The 8,064-nt window shown below is 43.4% G+C and overlaps 1 long non-coding RNA gene across 1 annotated transcript; it reads left to right on the forward strand.

Annotated features, from left to right (window-relative positions):
- Window positions 1-321: 321 nt before the first annotated feature.
- Window positions 322-2,035, forward strand: LOC109706304. The gene is made up of 3 exons (XR_002215161.1): window positions 322-361; window positions 480-556; window positions 1,995-2,035. It is a non-coding gene; the product is annotated as an uncharacterized LOC109706304 (long non-coding RNA).
- Window positions 2,036-8,064: the final 6,029 nt, after the last annotated feature.

An 8,064-nucleotide genomic window follows, 5' to 3' on the forward strand; every position in this document is an offset into this window, starting at 1 on the left:
CGAGGATGTTGGAGTAGGACTTGGCACCAAAATTCCAAAATCGGAATTTTTGGACAGCTCTCGGGTAGCCTGCAGCAGGGCTTGTACCGGAACAAGACTGGCCTTGTACCGGTACAAGGGTTGATGGTTGTACCGGTACAGCCATCGGGCTTGTACCGGTACAGAGCCGCAGACCGAACAACCCGAGCTTCGGGTTTGCATTTTCGTCGGCCTTGTACCGGTACAAGAACCCGTGTACCGGTACAAGGAGGCAGTTTTTGTGCAGTTTGGTCTGCAGGGGGTTTTTCGCGATTGTAGCCTATCTATAACAGCACCCACGCCCCTTAGGGCTTTTTTTGTGCTGGGACCTGAGGAGGAGAAGGTGAGAGGAGCTCTCTCTCCCTTTCTTTGCATTTTTACCCCCTTTGCTTGGTTTTTATTTGGGTTTTCTCTCCTCTTTTTGCATCTTGGTGGCTTCTCCACCATTGTTGATGGCTTAGAGCTTGGAGAGGAGCTTGTGGCTGAGGAGATCTCCCACCCCACTTGGATTGGAGCTAAGTTTGGAGCTTCTTGAGAGGTTAGAGACTTGATTTCTCCCTTTGATCCTTGATTTGAGGTTTTTGTGAGATTAAACCCTAGAATTGGAATATTAGGGTTTATTTTGGGCATTTTGAATCTAAGGCTTTTGAAGCTAGATTGATTGGATTAGAGGCTTCCATTAGGTTGGATTGGATGAGCCCTAGCTTCATTTTGGAGCTTTAGAGGAGATTTTTGCACTAGAGGTGAGTTTTCCTCACCTATGATTGATTAGCTTAATGTTTGAGCTAGGTTTTGTTTGTTTGGCCCGTATGACACATGTTCTTGTACCTCTAGGATACTAGGAGACTAGAGGACACCCTCGTTGGAGCGCACGAGGAGTTTCGTTGCCATCGGTGGGTTTGGCTTCCTTGAAAATTGGAGGAAATTCCTCCTAAGTGGTTAAATGCTTTCATGCTCCTTAAATTCATGTTTAGTAGCATTTATGAGAGTTTTGAATGCTTAGAACTCATTTGTTGTGCATCAAGAAAATTTACTCTATATAGTAGAGAGAGAGAGACAATGTGCTTTGTTAATATGCATGCGACAAATATTCTATGAGATGATAGGAAATCAAGTTTCATGCTTCGGTTTGACTAGAATTGTAAGTTCTTGAACTTAGTATCCATGTTGGGACAAAATGAGCCATAGTGTCATAAAGAGGCACTTGGACTAGAGAATTATTAAACTGCAACATAGAGACTTGAGAATAGGCCACATTGACATCAACTATATTCCATATTTGAGATATGATGAAATAGTGACTTGGCCACGAGGACATTTACTATATATACCATGTTATTGGACATGAGGACTTGATACTTGCGACTGATCGTTTGACTACTTGCCATTGTGCTCATTCGCACATGCTTGTGAGGGTCGCTCCCTACAAGCCGGCACTCCGGAGATGGCCATCGCGATACATATTCGCCGTGCGGGATTGGGCGCCGAAGTGGATTGCCGTGGGCCAGGCTCATTCCTAGGGTGGGGATGATGACTACCACGGGGCCATTAGGCTCGGCACCGGCCAGACAGCCTACGGGTGGGTCTCAGGGCCATAGACAGCCTTCGGGTGGGTCTCTTCAGATTGGACTTTATATATCCGTTACGACATGTGGATAGATGATGACTTAGAGTATTATTTGGACATTGACTAGAATAGTAAACAACGGAACTTTACTATTTCGCATTGTGGACATTATGATAGTTGGAGACTGTTACTTCATGAATGGTTGTTTCATACTTATGCTATTTAGGCTAAGTAGAGATATCATGTAGTAGTAAGTTACATTTTACTTACCTTTCGCTTTTCTACATTTTTGGTCACTAACCTCTTCTGTAGCTTTGGGCCTTGTGGTGCATTCACTGAAGTCAGTAATTGCCCACTGGGAACTATTTTTAATAGTTCTCATGCCCCCGTTTTGTGGTTTACTTTTCAGAGCCTTCGGCACCGGCGGAGGCACGGGATCGCGGCAAGGGGATCGCTTAGCTAGCTAGCGAGGAGCGGTACTTTGCCTAGGTGGTTTACTCTTTCTTTTTGTAGTTGAGAGAGAGTGAGAGATTTTGTATTCATGTATAGAGACCACCTATGTACCTACTTATAGCTCTTGTATTTGGGATTTCCTATTGTTCTTACTCTATGTTTTATTTAGTGGATTTACTGTTTTATCCTTATCCCTTGTTGTAGCATTTAGACATTTATTATGCTCTGATACTTCTAGATGTCTTTTATTATTGCTGTTATTATTGTTGTTTTTAGACGCCTTATATGTTGTAGACATATGGCGGGTCTGGGCACGCGCCGGGCGGGCTCCCGCTGGGTCCCGGGGCGTGACAATGTGCAAAGTTGGGTGTATATGAGTTTGAGGGATGAGCTTTTCCTCTCATTTGTCAACCCTAACCCAAAACACATCTCCCTCTCTCTCTCTAAACCTTCTTCTTCTCTCTCTCCTTCTCCCTAGAGCTTGGGCAAGGGGAGCTTGTGAAGGAGTCAAGCTTGGTGTTGGAGCTTCCTACGAGTGGGAGCTAGCTTGAGCAAGGCTTTTGAAGGAAAAGCATGGACTCTAGGTGAGTTTTTATGGGTTTCTAAGCTAGGGTTTGATCGTTTGCTTCTAGTAGTAGTATCTAGAGGCTTTGGTAGTGGTTTATCTCTATGTTGATCGAGCTAAGGACTTGATATGGAGAAGATGATATTGTTGAGGGGGCTAAGTTAGGATTTTGAGATTTTGGAGTTCAATCTTGGGATTGATCTCTTTTTGCCCTAATTGTTAGGCTAACGAACGCGTTGGCACGAATAGTTTGGCGATCCGACGAGCGGTTCCAGAGCTATTGGCGAAGCGGCCATTTTTCGTACAGATTGCCGTAACGGGCGGCATAGAGGTCTATAAATCGACGAATTCGATTCGTGAGCTCGTAGCATACCTACAAGGTGGAGGGTGCTATCCGGAACCTTCGAGTTCCCTTCTATGTTTATGTCACTTCATTTTGAGCATATTTGTAAATTCCAATCATGCACGCAGCGTAATGGACAAATGTTGGTTGGTTAAAATTCAGTTGTATGTTTCTAACGTACTTGAACATAGAAATTGATAGAGGACCATGTAAAATAGGTTTGTTGAACCCTATACTTGCGTGAATATGGGAATTGGACCATGACAATAGTAAATCAATGTGACATTGACATTAGCGACGAGATTGGCATTAAAAAGAGCATAGCTAGACAAAGTCTAACTTATTGTGGCAAGAATAGCCTAGAAAACCAAGTGAATGACAAGTAAAGAACCCAATGGTTCATTGTGGCATCGAGGCGAGTGGCTAGTGTGGCTATACGTTTCCAAAGTGAGAATTGGATCATACTCACATGAGTCTTGACTTGAGGGCGGTAGCTCCCCCTCAAGCGGTGCGTTCCGAAACTGACACCACTGGGAGAAAGGTCCCAGAAGATGGTCCCTCAGGTAGTAGTGCTTGGAGCCTCCCCGACTAATAGAGATTTTGGGTTGTGAGTCGGGGTAAACCAGGAGCACCCCGTGATGCTTGATTGGATAAAAGCCATGTGAATTTTACATTATGCTTGCATATGTATCATACTTGAGATTATATATATATATATATATATATATATATATATGTTGACTATCTTTCTTGCAGGCATTGTATTAGTTTATAGCATTAGTGGGTTTGTTATTTCCATTTTCTTTGAATACTTATGCCTGAATAAACCTAGTGGGTAAATTGGCGTGGTCGGCGGCCGAGCCCACTGGGAACTTCGTTCTAGTTCTCATTACCACTAACCCTGCAGATCCGAGCGTGAACGGGGTGGCGGAGGATCGAGGCAAGGGTTTAGCGCCGTAGCTAGCGGCCACCGGAGTTAATAGGCATTTCCCTATGCATAGAGTTTCAACTTTTGTATGTTGAATAAAATAATGTAAATCATGTTTGGTTAAATGTATAAATGAAAGAGAGTGGATGTAATAGTATTTGTATTTGGTTAAAATGTAATCAAATATGATATGTATGGTTGTATGTTTAGTGTAGTAGTTAGAGCTTTCACTACCTTCGTTGTTGCTTGCCCTCGTGCAACCCTTGTGCAATTATGTTCACTTTGTATTGAAATTCTTGATTGTACATGTTGTTGGAGCCTTGGGCGGACAGGGGAGGTGCTATCCGTTCGGCGTCTACCATGTGAAAGGATCATACTTGTCACCATGCCACTATGCCACTATATCAATGATAGATCTCTACCTTATCATTTATGCCACTCTCTAGGCTACACTTGCCATAATGCCATAATTGGTTAAACTATATTTAACAATTCATCTCTCAATGTCAATCTTGTCTCTATTGTCAATGTCACCTTTGTTTACTATTGTTAAGTCCAATTCTCGCATTCATACAATCTTTAGGGTTCTACCATACACGTCCATTATGGTTCTATCATTTTCTATATTCAATTACGTTAGAAGCATATAAATGAAGTCAAACTAAGGTTCACATGTAAACTACCCTATTATGCGTGAATAGTTTCTATACTTGTATATGCTCAACAAAAGTGAAATAGACATAAAAGGGAATCCGATGATTCTGGTGTGCACCCCCCACCATGTAGGAATGCCAAGAAGCTACGGTTCAATTTTCGTGATTTTTGGGCGCCTATTCCGCGTGCTGCGGCTATCTGTATAAAAAACGACATTTTATCAATAACTTTGCGTACTTTCGTCGGATTGTCGAACCGAGCACGCCAACGCGTTCGTTATACTCCTAATTAGGTTTATATAGGCTCACATTAGATTAAAACCCTACTTGAGCAAAACCACTCTTTGGGTTGCCCAAATATGACATATAGTCCAAATCCTTAAATTGATCTTAGAGCTAAGCAAAAACTAGCTTAGAATCATCTAAGAACTCCTCTAAAATTATTTCTAGGTTATTCCATTCATTCCTAGGGCATATAACATGAACCCTAGCAAACCACCATGTGAGCACTTGAGCAAAACATGGATTTCCACATGTTCTATAGTCTCTACTAGGTTTCTAACAATGTGAGAGGATCAAATCTCTGAGATTTAGGGTGCAAGATCAAACCCTAGCATCATCCTTTCATAAGAACTCACCTTAGCCCATTAGCTCTCCAATATCAACCTTGTAGGAGAGACCAACACCTTCAAAAGCTCCAAATCTCCTCCCAATCCTCCTTTAATCCACCTTGTAGAGAGCTTTTAGAGAGAGAGAGGGAGAGAAAATGAGAGAGGAGTGTAATCTCAGCTTGCTGTGAAGAGAAGAGAAGGTTTGGGTCTTATTTGGGCTGCTATAATTGCTGTTAGGCCCTCCGACTCTCCAATTCTGCAGCAGGCTGTGCCTGCGGTCCACCGTGCACTGTACCGGTATACGAAATCCTGTCACCGGTACAACAGCCTTTTTCTGTGGTCCACACTGCACTGTACCGGTACACAAAATTCTGTCACCGGTTCACAGCCTTTTTCTATTCAACCCGAGAGCTATTTCTCTCGATTTTACACTATGTACCGGTACACTTTTGATGTTAAACCGGTAACACAACTCCAGATTTCAGATTTTCGCATCTTTTCGATTCTATTTCACTCCGATAAATGCTAAAACCTTTCTAACTCTTTTAAACTCATTTTAAACTCTTCCAACCTTGTTGGAATGCTAAATGGAACTTGTTCAACCAGTTCTCTTGGCACTTTAACCCAATTTGGGTAAAGTCAAATATTCTCTACCGAGTTTCGAAATGTTACAGTGGGGGTATTTGTAGATATGCTACAATTGCAAAAATACCATCCTAAAACAAGCAGTCTGCGAACTGCATTATGTACCGGTACACGAAAAAGTGTACCGGTACAAAACCCTGTACGCACAAACCCAAGCCTCGGGTTGGCAGAAAACGGCCTTCTGTACCGGTACAAATCCAATATTGTACCGGTACAACAGCTTGTTCCGGTACAACATCAATGTTGTACCAGTACACAACCCTGCAGAACTCAACCCGAGTGCTGCAAACAATCCTCACTTTAGAGACTTCTACATTGAGGTTAAAACCTCCATTTTCGGGATGTGAGCCATAGGTCGGAACACTATCAACGACCCTCCAGAATAACTGAAAAACTCAGAACACAGATCAAACACTCGAACCTCACAATTTGCAAAGGTTCAGTGCGTCACAATAATATTGTGGATTAGTTCATGATTCCGCATGAATTAATGGGTGTATGTGGATTATTGGAAACCCTAGGGTTAAAAGGAGGTTTCGCTAATTATGAGATCTAATTAGGATTTGATCTCTTGTAGCCCTAGTTGAAGGAAAAGCTGAGCGTTGCGAGACTCGGATCGAGATTCTGATAAGTCTACGCCAAGATATTGAGGAAAAACCCTATTTTGGCTTCGTTAGCCTCGAGTAGAGGGAAAGCGGTCTAAAAATTGTGGAACTCAGATTCTAGCACCCTAGCGACCCTACGAGGTGGGTGGTGCTATCCGAAACAGTTGGATTTCTCTTTATGTCTAAAGTCACCATTGAGCATGTATGTGTATTGTAGGATTCATGCATTGTAAGGTTAAATAACAATATATGAGTATTTCTTGCATGCTTTTAGTATAAAGATGCATATGACATTGGCAATGAGGCATGGACATTTGTGAACCCTATAGATGTTTGAATTGAGAAATGAACTAGCCGAGTTATAAAATATGGTGACATTGTGACATTCGAATGATATAGCACCTTGTGGCATTGAATGCTAGAGAATAGAACACTTTGTGTGTTGTGGCATTGTGAACATGGCATCCTCATAGTTGTGGATTGGATCATACTCACTTGTAAGTCTTGGCTTGAGGGCGGTCACTCCCCCTCGAGCGATGAGCTCCGGAGTAGTCATCGCTGGGTTGTAGCGAGTATCTCCCCAGAGGACAGTCTCATCGTGTAACATACCACATCCCTCGTAAATCGTGCCGAGTTCCGTTCGAAACGAGCGGAACGCGGAATTGAACGAGTTACAGTGGACCCTAAGTGCATTGGAGTTCATAAATGGAGCAAAAGGGGCCCGGAGAGCAAATCTGGAAATTCGCTAAGTCCCAGATTTTGAGCTCTCGGGGACCGGGTCCCTGAAGGAGAGACCGGTCCCCGTGCGCGTAGCCTGCCAGGAAATCCTGAGGCATCGGTCCCTGGTGGTGAGACCGGTCCTCGGGAGACCGGTCCCTGACGGGCAGACCGTCCCTCGCTGGCGTAACAGCCGAAAATTCGAAAATTTGGCTAAGTCCTGGAAAAACCCCGTTCGGGAACCGGTCCCTGGTCGGGAGACCGGTCCCCGAAGGCGAAAAATGCCAGTCTGGGCAGATCAAGTAGAAACAAGTGGAGGGCTTAAGTTCAATTGTTACAACACTATATATGACTCACCCCCTCTCTTCCACAGCCATTTCCACCCTCTCACCATTTTCCTCTTTTCTCTCTCTAGAACCTATACTCTAGGACTTGGAGAAAAGAAGAAGAAGAGAAAGAGAGGAGGATTTGAGGCTTTGGAGGTTTTAGGAGCTCTCCAACAAGGAGAATCTTGGTGAGGCTTGGACTAGAGGTAAGTTTTGTAAGGTTTTCCTCTAGGGTTTGGATTTTGGTTAAGAGATTTGGAGCTTTGTGCTCCTTAGAGGTTTTAGAAGCTCTTTTGAGCCATGAACCCATGGAACCCATGAGAGCTCAAGGTGCTCTCATGGTGAATCCTTGGAGATGATGTTTGGAGCCCTAGGGTTGGTACAAAGGTCTAGAAACCTTACTAGGATGCTTCTTAGATGATCCTAAGCTATCCTTTGCTTAGGGTTTGGGATCGATTCATGGGGAAACCCTAAATGGCAACATTAGGGCTTGAATTTGGGGTTTTGCCCTAGGATTTTTCGGGGACAAATTGACCCTGTAGAAACCCAATTGGGGGTGCCCAAAACACGTCGGACAACTTCGTTTAAATTTTCGAAAATGTTAGAGTATAGTTCATGTACAAAAAGGCCTAA

The sequence above is a fragment of the Ananas comosus genome, unplaced genomic scaffold (assembly GCF_001540865.1).
Source record: "Ananas comosus cultivar F153 unplaced genomic scaffold, ASM154086v1, whole genome shotgun sequence".
NCBI classification, from domain to species: Eukaryota; Viridiplantae; Streptophyta; class Magnoliopsida; order Poales; family Bromeliaceae; genus Ananas; species Ananas comosus.